The sequence below is a fragment of the Canis lupus genome, chromosome 1, assembly GCF_003254725.2.
Source record: "Canis lupus dingo isolate Sandy chromosome 1, ASM325472v2, whole genome shotgun sequence".
Lineage (NCBI taxonomy): Eukaryota > Metazoa > Chordata > Mammalia > Carnivora > Canidae > Canis > Canis lupus.
The window spans coordinates 16626074-16638375 of NC_064243.1; the positions used below are offsets into that span (position 1 = coordinate 16626074).

The following is a 12302-nucleotide window of genomic DNA, read 5'->3' on the forward strand; positions in this document are numbered from 1 at the left end:
CCTACACATCACCTTTTTTTCTCTCAAATCATAACCTTAGCAACGTGCAGGGTAGCCAGGGCCATCTCATCTGCCACCTCCAGACTCCCAGGCTTTCTTCTGCCACCAGAAGCTCGCCCTGGCTTAGTGCTCAGCCCACCCGGGAAACCCACCCTCCATGTCCCTAATGGAACGGGGCGCTGGCCACCTCTCCCAGCACCTGCCATGAGACTCCACGTACCTGACTGAGGTGTCAGGTAGTGTCGACTGATGCCAGGATGGCTAGACAGTCCTAGAAAGAAATCCTAAGAAGGAAGGATGCAGCCGAACTTTGGACAAGAGCCAGGCAGGAAAGGTGCTTCGCCACCTGTGATTTTCTTGTCCCTCCTGACTGAACTGTGTTCCTTCAAATCCTCCCTGGTACCTCTACCCATGTCACTTCTCAGTTCCCTTCAACTGAAAAACCCCACTCTCTGGTTCAAGAAAATGACACTCTCAAAAGAAGTCTCATCCCCCCTCCCCCGAGTCTTCTGTCATCAGAGGGTGCCCCAGCTTCAGCTTGGAGGAGTCTGCCCTGCCTGGGCTGGGAGGAGGATAGGACCAGGGTGGGTGAGGAGAGGAGAGAAGTGCATGTGTTCTCTCTTCTTCACCCCTCCAGTGAGGGCTGTAGACCTCTGCTTCTCACCAAAGAGCCTATTTTTCAAGCATCTCTCTTAATACTGATTTTTCCCCCTCATCCACAGCCTGTCCATATCTCATCCAGCAAAAAGCATGCTGGTCCTAGGAGGACTCTGGGAAAGGAGACCCCCATATGGGCTGAGGAGCTGTGGGCTTCTTCCTGCCCTGGGCCTTCCAGAATCAGATAAGGACACCCACTCTGCCTGTCTCACAGGGAACATCACCATGCCTACCCTTTCTTTAGCCTCATCTCTGTGATGGATGATGTCAGGGCAGGGGAGTTTCCAGATCTTACAGCCACAGCTCCTCTGGCTGCCAGAAGCAGAAATCTACCTCAGGGGAAAATGGGAATTAATTTTACGGCTACAGAAGAACCACCAAACCCAAGGACAGAATGAAGTATGCGTGAGCCCTGTGTGATCAAGAATTGGAAAGTCAAAGCTAACATAGCTTTCTCTGTCTCATTTAATGTCCGTTCGCTCTCATAATGGTTTGAATCCACTCATTTTGTCTCTTCCATTTGACTATTCCTCATGTGCTTATTCAGGCCCTCCCTCCCTACCTTAGAGTCCATGGATGCTCTGCTCCCCACAGAAAACTGCTAACATGGATTTCTTGTCTCTGTGTTAAAACCCTTCCCCAAATCTCATGGGCCTAATCCAGTTTATGGCCACTGATGCAGGCAGTGAGGCCTGCAAAGTTGGCCAATTCAGTTACAGTCAGCAAAGCTGGTATCCACTGATGCGGGCAGAGGGGTTCTGAACTGTGATGCACTGGGGGCCCTTTTTTAGGAGCTGTGAGAAGATCAAGTTCCCGAGCTAGAATGTAATAATGTTTACCATGATGACAACGACGACGACTAGATGTCATAAATTTTAAGATGGGGGGTATCTTTTGCTCACTGTACCCAGGCAGCAGTGGGGATATTTTTGTAATGCCTGAGAGCACTCTACCTGCAAATGTGCCAGCATCACAATGTCCATCACAGGTTTTAGCTGCTTGGGAAAAAGTCCTAGAGACGCAGTATAAAGCATTTATTCAATGTACACAGTTGACTTTTAACTCTTTAGAACCAGAAGGTGACAGGGTGCTGGTAAGTCTAATATCTTTAGCATTCCTGGAGCAGGAATCAAAAGTAAGCTCTTGGTACTCAGAGTACCAGTTTATTTTTTAAAAAGATTTTATTTATTTATTCAGGAGAGACACAGAGAGAGAGAGAGAGAGAGGCAGAGACACAGGCAGAGGGAGAAGCAGGCTCCATGCAGGGAGCCTGACGTGGGACTCAATCCCAGGTCTCCAAGACCATGCCCTGGGCTGAAGGCGGCGCTAAACCGCTGAGCCACCTAGGCTGCCCCAGAGTATCAGTTTAAAAATGCTGCACCAAAAAAAAAAAAAAATAATAATAATAATAATAATAATAATAATAAATAAATAAAAATGCTGCATCACCAGGGCACTTGGATGGCTCAGTTGGCTGGGCATCCAACTCTTGTTTTTGGCCCAGGTAATGATCCCATGGTCATGAGGTAGAGCCCCAAGTTGGGCTCCTCATTCAGTGGGAAGTCTGCTTGAGATCCTCTCCCTCATCCTTTGCCCTTCGCCCACTAAAATAAGTCTTAAAAAAAAAAAAAAAAAAAGCCTACACCATCAGTGCTCCCATGGCACAAAGGATGTTTTGTGATTGGTGAATTGGTGACTCTCAGCTAATAGACTGATTCTGAAGAGTCAGACTTCAAACATGAGGATGTTCTAAGACCATCTTAACCAATCTCTTGTCATTCTCTCTATATATCCACACATGTGACATGTAACCATCCTGTGTCTAATGAGAATTAAAAGAACTATTTTAGTAAGCATAGAAGAATTTCCATGATAAAGCATTGTGTCAGAGTTTAATTGGCAACTTAGAAAACTGTTATGTGAAATAATGGGGCATCTTATGATTGATAGTGTCTTGCATTCCGTGAAATACAGTAACATCATCAACAGTAGAGTGTACAGAACTCTGACCAGCAGAAGCTTAGAGGAGATAGGGATCTGATTTGGGGGGAAGAAGTCTTGGGGACTTGTCTTGTGGCAGGGTTTGCACAGCAACCATATCTTCACATAAATTACATGTGACCAGTCCACAAATACAACAATGTTCTTGAGGACTCCCTATATTCATACTTCATGTAAGCATGGCAGATGTCAGCCACCGAGGTCTGAGAAGAACACCAGGAGTAATGGGGTGTGCTGTGACATGAAGGGGGGCAGAAGCAGGTCCGTGTAGCCCCACCCCAGGGAGGACCTTCGTCTGGGGAGGAAGCTGAGGATTTGATCACATAGGACTCAACGGACCAGAGCAGGGAGCTTGAATTTTTATTTGTGTACAGTGAGATGCCATTGGCAGAGTTTGAGCAGAGGGGCTGTTGACATTTTTTAAATGTCATCCTGTTTACTAGGAAAACAGTGTCGTATAGGTAGTAAGGAAAGAAAGCAGAGATCAGAGGTTGATGACAGTTTGAGATTAAAGACGGGGCGGTGGGGGGGAGGTTGGACCGAAGATGGAGAAAATATAATTAAATCCTAATAAGTCTATCACCCTTATGACACATAGTGTCCATTCCCTACCATTCACCCAGCAATGAGAACCAATGTTGACTCAGAATACATGGTTGTCACTCTGCAACACAAGTGGCATTGTTCCCCAGGTGTGTCTTTCATAATCCAAGAAGTCCGTGGTGTTGGAGGCTCACGTTTCATAGCATGAACTGCAGCACTGTGGCCTGGTGTTTGGGTTCATAGCTTTTTCTGCTTGGCTCCCGCCTCTGGCAATCCAGCAGCCTTATATGACACATTACTCCCTTCCCCAACCTGCCCCCTTAGAAAATCGCCATTCCACCACTTGGAAAACAAGTTGGGTCACTTAAACAATTATTTCTTTTCTCACCCAGCTCATTAACAAAGACATCCAATAAATCAGCCCTATCTAAGAATACTTTCAGAGCAAAGGAACCATCTGGATTTCAGAAATGCCATTATAAAGTATACATGAAATAATTTTTCCTAATCCCCTCCTGTATGAATCTGGCTTGTTTCCACTAGGCACTGAAGTTCCTCTTTTGTGTGGTGTGCTTCTGAAAACTTAAGAAGTGTGCAAGATTCCAAATGTGTCCAAAATCTCATGGTCTCAATGTGTGCCCATGAGGGATTCTGGTTAAAGACCAAATTCTTTGTTTTTCCTTTTTATCCCTTATGTCAATTACATTCCAAATTAAAACGTTAGCATTTTCTGGGTATTTGCCATACATCTTTCAATGTACATCAATAAAAATAAAAATAGAATTGCCAAATTTTTCTGTATGTGTTAAATGATAGCAAATAACTTATAGATCATATCATTAAAATTCTTGATCATACTAGATTACTATCCATCACAGCTCCTGAAATTTGTACATATAATTTTTCATTCATAACCTTTTGATTAGCTTTTGATTTTGACCTTAAGCAATTTGCCTAGTGTGGCCAGTTTCTCACAGAGTCTACTGAGGATACACGTCTACTTGGGATCCGCAGAAGCACTGATTATAGCCTTGGTTGTTTGGAAAACCCATGGTCTGTAAGTTTATTTCTGACCTAGCATGGCTGAGCAAAATTGCTGGCTTTAAGAAAAAAGGATAATGAGAGTGAGGACCATGTGATGTGATCCAGCAACCAACTGTCCATGTCTGGGCTGCAGAAATGACACTTTTTGGCCTTGAGTAGAAGTTGCATGACTGTGCTATTCACTGTTTATGTTGTTGAGTCTAATTTTATGCCTGTACTGTGCTAAGGGCTTCACATAAGCTAGCACCTCTTACCTTCACGGTGACTCTATGAGGCAAGTTTCAAATTGCCATTTAACAGATAAGAAAACTGAGACACAAAGAGGAGGTAAGTAACTTGTCCGAGGTCATACAAATAGTGATGGATGGACTTGAATTCTAACATCTGTCTGACGCCAAAGCTCAAGCTATTAATTACTGTGTTGTAATATCTTCCTTGACCCAATGAAGCACAAACTACCATCACACATGGCTTGTAGGGGTAATATGGATATAGGGAAAGATAAAAAGGATTATGGCCAGGTATAAACTTACTCTTGATCACTAAGAAAATATTAACCCACATATAAGATTTGTAAGATTTTTGACAAATGCTTTCTGTTCACTTGGATTCATGGCAGACTCGTATACAGAGCAAAAATGACTGTTCTCATAAGGTGATAAGATGAGGGTAGGACAGCAAATGAAGCAGCCTGGCCACAGCAAGGTTCTCCTTTAACGGATGGTGGGAATAAGTTTGGAAAAGGAGAAGAGTTGGAACATGAAGATCCTCAGGAGCCAGTCAGGGGAGAAGTATCATGGCTCTGACAAGTGAGGGCCCGCAGCAGAGAGAGCCGTTGAGAATTTGAACATGGGCATAGCATAAGGAAGGCAGTATCGCTCTGGTCAATGGCAAAATTGGAAGATCTTTGCAACCTGGAGTTGTGGAAACCGGCTCAAAGCTTATTGGCCGTTATCCAGTGTAGACAGATGTGGCTTCAACGCAAGTGGTGGCAGTTGTAGAAATGGAGAGAAGGGACACGATGTCTTTATTAAAACCAACAGGCCTTGATGTTTAGATGAAGGGAATGAACTGGAGAGTTTAAACCTTAGATGGGTTAGAGAAATGAGAGGAGGAATTCCAAAGAGGGATGTTAGTTTTGGAAAGAAAGTGATATGGTTGATTTTCAAATGTTTAGACTCAGAACAGTTGATGAGCTAGCTGGGTGAAGATTTCCCAGGATCGCTGGAAAGTGGGACTGAAGCTGGAGTGAGAAGCTGGACTAATTGTGCAGATGTGGGGATCCCTGTTGTGGTGAAAGCCACCATGAAGGCTGAGGGTGGAGACAGAAGAAAAGAATAAAGGGGCCAAAAAGAGAGCTTGAGTTAGAGAAACCTCAGCTAAAGAGGACCCAGTAGAGGAGAGAGACCAATATCTTTCCTTTCCAGTGGGAGTAATCACCCCCTTACAAGAAGGGAAGACTTAGGTTGAGACTTTCCAGCTTTTTCATCCCAGAAGTGATCATTGGGAGGTTGCATCTCATGCTGCTGGCATTTGTCCACCCTTCCAGATACACTGTCCACCCTGTGACCTCCTGCTCAGGGCCAAGGGGCTGCAGGGTTCCCAACACCCTCTGGCTCCCTGTTGGGTACAACCAGTGGGAAACCCCAGATGGGAGGGATGGAGGAAAGAGGTTTGAGGTTGGGACGTTTATTCCCCTGGCTCTCTTCTTGCAGGGCCACCTCATCCTGGTGCCCTCCTGTCGCTGTTCCACCCAGGAGCCCACTTAGCACATACTCTTCTCCCCCCCTCTCCCCCCGCTCAGTTCCTTGCCCTCTTTCCATCGCTTTGGGGAATGCAGTGCTGTATTTGTTTCCTGGGGCTGCCATGACAAATTACCACAACCTGGGTGGGTTAACACCATAGAAATGTATTCTCTTACAGTTCGGCTGGGGGAGGGGGGCAGAAGTCTGAAATTAAGGTGTCACCGAGATTGGTTCCTTCTTCAAGTTCTTAAGGAGAAACTAGCTTCTACTCTTGAAATAGCTTCTGTTGGTTGCCAGCAACCCCAGGTATTCCTTGGTTTGCAAACACATGACTCCAGTTTCTGCCTCCGTCTTTAAATGATCACCTTCTCGGTCTCTGTGGATACTTTTCTGCTTTTCTGTCTCTCACACTGGATTGAGGACCCACCCCAACCCAGGATGATCTCTCCATCCTTATCTTAATTACCTCTGTAATAGACCTTATTCCCAAATAAGATCACATTCAGAGGTTCCTGGGGAGGATGGTATTTGGTCCACTGCAGGTGGCAGCAGCTCCTATGCAGTCAGCCCTCAGTTCGTGCACATGCCTTTGTGGTTTGCCTACACCCTGTCCACATATGTGTATCTTAGTCCCTTGGTAAACAACCCCTCCTTGAATTATCCTAATTTTAATGTACCTTCTGTTTCCACTTGGGACTCTTAGTGATAAACATCCCTTTGGTAAATTTCTTACCTTTTGTACAAACCTGTGCACATTACAACTAACTCATCGTTGCTCCGTTTTTGGGCTCAGCTACCAGGAAAGTTAGCCCTAAACATAGTGTTCAAATGCAGTCTTCTTTTCCCTTGAATGACTATTATTGCGTTCTCGTTTTAACATGTCTTTATGAATTATTTTTAAAGATATGAAATTGTATAACTTAGTAAAAAAAATGCTGGTTCTCCAAGTCTCCCTTTCTCTGGCCAAGTCCCTTACAATTTAAAGTTCATCCTTAGAGGAATCCATTTGCACATCAATTTCTCACACTTCAGCGGATGTACATTTGGCTCATCTAAAGCATTATCTTTGAATTCACCCTAGTTTATCCTGATTGAAAGGAAGGCTTAAGTCATTTTTCCCGTATATGTAATTCTGAGTTTGTGTATAATTGTGATCACCCATCTCTATCATGATGAACATGTCATAGTTAATACACCCTGCAGCAGCAGCCCCAGTGATGTGAATTCTTACCCCGCTAGGCCATTTCCTCATTGTTGTGTGTTGAGTTTGAGGATGCCATCCTGTGGCCCTTTGGAAAATGAAGAACATTACATCCAAATCATTGTTTTCAACTCTCAGTAGTTTGAGTGTGACCCAAAGTTCTGTGCTCTTGCACTTTACCTCCACCCCACAAGGGAGCTTTCAAATAATATCAAGATATCTGGCATTTTTCATAGAGTTGTAGATCTGGGAAGAAGTTGGAAAGAGGCCATGTAACCCAATTCATGTGACTTCCTCATTTTGCAATGAGTAAACAAAGGTCCAGAGAGGTGAATCCACCACCCAGCACCCCATGATGCATTTGTATTTTAGCAGGGATGGTGTTCCCAGCACAGCGCCCTTTCCAGTGGGATTTGCTCCATGTGACCTCGACAGGGTTCAAGTGACACACAGAGCAAGTACTATGGAAGTTCAGGGAGAGAAGAAATCACTTCCTGCTTGGCTTAGAGAGCCAAGGATGGTGTCGAAGAAGAAGAAGAGGAAATTGAGATAAAGCTCAAAGCTAACTTCCAGTTCTCATGGAAAGGGGAGGAAAACATCAAAGACTCAACTTAATATGCCCATCAACTTAGCCCAAGTGTTAGCTCTCTATCTAAACAAGTGAGAATAGTAGAGGTCAATCAATTTTTGATTAATCAAGAAAATTGCCCTTTGGCTAAGAAAGAAAAAGGTAGACGTTCTAGGATCGGATACTACTACTAATAGCTGTTACTAAGAAAAATATTTTTAAACGATTTTATTTATTTATTTATTCATGAGAGACACACACACACACAGAGGCAAAGACATAGGCAGAGGGAGAAGCAGGCTCCCTGCAGGGAGCCCGATGCAGGACTTGATCCCAGGACTCCAGGATCACGCCCTGAGCCAATGTCAGGCACTAAACTGCTGAGCCACCTAGAGACCCCAAGTAAAATACTTTTGAGTGGAATAAGTCTAGACTAAAATGCCAAAGGAGCATATTTTTAGTTAGAATTTTTTAATGTCTTGTGGTTATTTCAGAAAAGAGTAAAATCTATAACACTATCACATAGGAATTGTTAAGACTGATTAACCGCCATGCATATATGGTCAGTTGTCAAAAATTCAGCGATTTTTGATTTCCTCCCCCCTTGAGGTAGGAGATTTGAGATTCTGTTCATTCAATCAGTGAGTCAGTTTGTAATATTTATTGGCATTTCCTTTCTGCCAATTCTGGGGAAATTACAAAGATGAACAAAACAAGTCTCTTGCCTCCTAGGAGCTCACAACCTGGGTAGAAGGACAAACATGCAAACAAGTGAGAGCTGAAGGAGGCAGAGAATGTTTTGCAGAGGGATCTTCTGAGCTGGACATTCGATGTGGCTGGATCCTGGTGGGGAACGATAAAGACAAGATGAGGTGAGGCGAGGCCACTTGCACTTCACCAGAGATTGGACTAGAGTCCTAGGCTCTGGGAGCCAAGGAACGTTCTTACACAGGAATATAAAATAGATACAGTAGATAAAATATTTGTGCTCATTGGGATGTGGGAAGATTGGAGGCAGGAAGATGAATTAAGAGGCTATAAAAAAAAAAAGGCAGGATTGAGAGATTTTAGGTCTGAACTAAGGTGGTTGGCAGCAGGGATGGAGAGGAGAGGTGGATTCCAGAAACATTTTCGAGTGTCTATCCTGGGACTAGGGAGGGTTGTATAACAGCGTGATTAGGAGCCCAGCTTTCTGAGTCTGGCAGATCTTTGTACGGATTCCAGCCCCCATCACTTGTGTGACCAGAGGAAGTTGCCTAACATCTCTGGACCTCTGTACGGCAGGACAATGCCTCCCTGTGGTGCTATAAGGTGCAGAGCCCTTGGAGGAGGGGGGACCCTCAGTGGACATCAGCTCTTGGTACTACTGTTGCTACTCTGACACCGAGGAATCCTGACCCCCAGCTGGTTGAGTGTTCCCAAATTACTCTTTCACTGCAGCTGACATTTTATGGCACATGAATCGGTGCTTGATCTCCACAGGGGTCGTTCTCACCACTCACTCCATGGCCACCAGGGTACCCACAGCACCGCGGGCTATGTCATATGCATGCCACAGGCTGGTCCTCAGAGGGAATGGGCACAAACCCATCCCACAAAGAACGGTTCAGAACACTTGCCTTGCTGACAACGAGCCAGGAGCCTGTCTTCACAAGCAAGAGGAGGCTTTTCCTTCTGCTTGTATCTGCAGATCGCTGTTGGTTGGTCTCTCTGTTCCCTTGGAAGGGAGTTTATTATTCATTGGTGACATAGAATGCGATGCGTCCTCTGACAGGAGAGAGAGCGCAAACCTGGAAAGGGAGTCCGCGGTCCACCTCCTTGCCCGTGAGTTATGACTTGGATTTGAGCAACCTAGCAACAGAAGAGCCACCAGCCACAAAGCTCGGGTTCTTGCAACCCCCCTCTGGCACGCCTCTCACTTCTGAAATGGAATTTATGGCCTTGTAGCTAATGTGACTTTTTTCCATTTTTTTTATCTTCCTTTTCTTTCTTTTTTTCTTTTTCTTTTTCTTTTTTTTTTTTTTTTAAGGAAATTGGAGCCACAAAGCCAAGTCCTGTAAGCTTGAGAATTCCAAGGGCGCAGAGTTGGGCTCAAGTTCACCAGACGAGTGTTTAGCGCTGCCCTCTGGCTCACCTTTGTTTAGATAAATAATTGAAAGTGTGCCATTTACAAGGCTTGGGCCTCAGAGGCATACAAAGGAATCTGGCTGAAGGCTCCGTAATTGAAAGCAGGAGATAACTAACAACACAGCCTGTTCCTCCCTTAGGATGTTAATGGAGTTGAGGGGGTGGGGGGGGAGATTTATTGTCTTTGGAATTCATGGTCTTAGGGTGCCCATATCAGGATGAAAACATATGACTCTTTTCTTAGCAAAAAAAAAAGAGAAACAGAGAGAGAGAGAGAGAGAGAGAGAGAGACAAAACTTGCCCCATATCCCACCTGGGATTTGTTTCAATTTTTAGTCGAGGCTGCAATCACTCAGCCAACATTCGATGAGCGCAGGCGACAGGCAAGCCCAAGCTTGGTGCTAAGGACAGCAGTACAGGAGGCTGGGACCTTGCCCTGAAGAGCTCCCAGCTAGGTGGGGAAAGAGAGGACACCCTCAACTTTCTAGGCATTCTAGCCCTGGTTCTGAGTCCCAGCTGATTTTTTAAAATGCTCTGATTCCCTGGTGCCAACCCCAGAAGTTCTGATTCAGTTACACAGAGGTTAATCCTGGGCACAAGTATTTTCATCATTTAAAAAGAAAAAATCTCAGGGCACCTGAGTGGCTCAGTGGTTGAGCATCTGTCTGCCTTCAGCCCAGGGCGTGACCCTGGTGACCTGGGATCGAGTCCCACATCGGGCTTCCTGCACGGAGCCTGCTTCTCCCTCTGCCTATGTCTCTGCCTCTCTGTGTGTCTCTCATGAATAAATAAAATATTTAAAAGAAAGGGAAGGAAGAAAGGAAAGAAAGAAAAAGAGGAAAGGAAAGGAGGAAGAAAAAGAAAGAAAAAGAAGTCTCTAGTAGATTCTAATGTGCAGCCAGGATTGAGAATGACCATTGTTTTGGGGTTTTTTCCTAAATATCCTGAGATGAGCAGAGATAGAATGTGGATGTTCACAGGAGTTGGAAACCCCTCCAGGTGGGTAGGAATTCGGAGAAGTCTTCCAGAGCAGGAGGGAAGTCAAGCCAAACTTCAAAGATTTAGGTGTGTTTGGGGTCAGGCGCAGAGAGACCGTCACACTGCAAGCAGAGACTTCAGGAAGGGGTCTCCGCCCACACCTCAGCGGGCTTTCTAGGATTCAGCTCCCTCACTTTCAAACTGGCACTCACTGGGTTTTGCTAACAGGCCACACGCCTGGCTTAGGTCTCAGGAAGCCTAAATGGGCTTTACCACCATTCTGTCCTCACTTAGGGACCATGGGTCCAGAGCTACCCCCTAGATCCAGGAGTGGAAGGAGAGGTGGTGTCCCCGGAGAGGGAAGGGCAGCCCCAGCATGCAGTCTCCACGCCACCGTCAGGCCAATGCTCCTGCCAAGCAGCCCTGGTCCCCCTGGGCTAAGAACGAGGCTCTGCTCATGATGATTGGGTATATCCGCATCTGCATTGTTTTGTTTCCAGATCTTTTTCATGAGCAACTGTTCTGAGCCAGACACCGTGCTTTGTAGTCTGGGGACTGAAATCCTGGCTCCTGCCCTTCTTCACAGTATGACCTTGGCCAAGATTCTCAAGCTGTTGGCACTCAGTTTCTTCACCTGTGAGATGGGGGTAATCACAGACTGGCTTGTCCTTCCTTGGGAGGATTTGATGAGACTCCTCAGGAGGCGGTGGTTTCTTGCCTTGTGACTCACTCTGGGAGACCCTTGGCTACCCTTCATGGATCGCCAATGCCACAGGCAAGGAGCCCCTGACAGCAATGAGAATACGGTCTGTGGAAGCTTGGGGAGCAGGTCCTGAGTCTGTGACTTGCCCTTGGCTTGTGGGCTTCTGCTAGAGGGCATGGTGGCACAAGGCCATGCACAGCTGTGCTGTTTTCACCGCTGCTGTCCCTCCAAGGTAAGGCCCCCATGCCTGACTTCCAGGTGTCATGCGATGGCAGGGCCAAGCAGAGCAGCCTCCTTAGAAAGGGAGGGATGGGGACTGAGAAGGGTATGTTGGCGGTTTGCTGGATGAACCAGCTGTTACCTCTGGGCCTACACTGTTGGGAGGCTCCTTGGAGGCCATCCAGGAGACCTCGGCAGAAAGAAGCTAACAATCCAAAGGTAAATCACATGCTTGGGACATGCCTGACCTCTGAAGGTCCCCGTTGCTGTCAGAGCTGCCATAGTGGGAATACAGAAAGGGTGGGGAGGAGCGGTTGCTGTGATTGTTTCCCAGGGTGAGCCACACAGTGAGAAACTGGCACTTTGGGTGGGTCTCCTGGAATCTGTGGGATTCGGGTCTAGCTCCAGGTCCAGCCCGTCAGCACCATTGTGGGCAAGGGCTGCCCTTAGGCCTGTACCCTGTACCCACCAGGGCATCCTTGGGCGGAGGTGGTCTCAGTGGCACCCAGGAGTGTT

The 12302-nt window shown here is 46.1% G+C and overlaps 1 protein-coding gene and 1 long non-coding RNA gene across 3 annotated transcripts in view; one reads left to right on the top strand and one right to left on the bottom strand.

Moving 5' to 3' along the window:
* CCBE1 (collagen and calcium binding EGF domains 1) overlaps positions 1-12302 on the top strand; it is a 227104-nt gene that overhangs the window by 163449 nt on the left and 51353 nt on the right. The gene's annotated exons all lie outside the window — the stretch shown is intronic.
* Positions 1-12302, bottom strand: part of LOC112644052 (uncharacterized) — a 70116-nt gene that overhangs the window by 56433 nt on the left and 1381 nt on the right. The window lies entirely within an intron of this gene.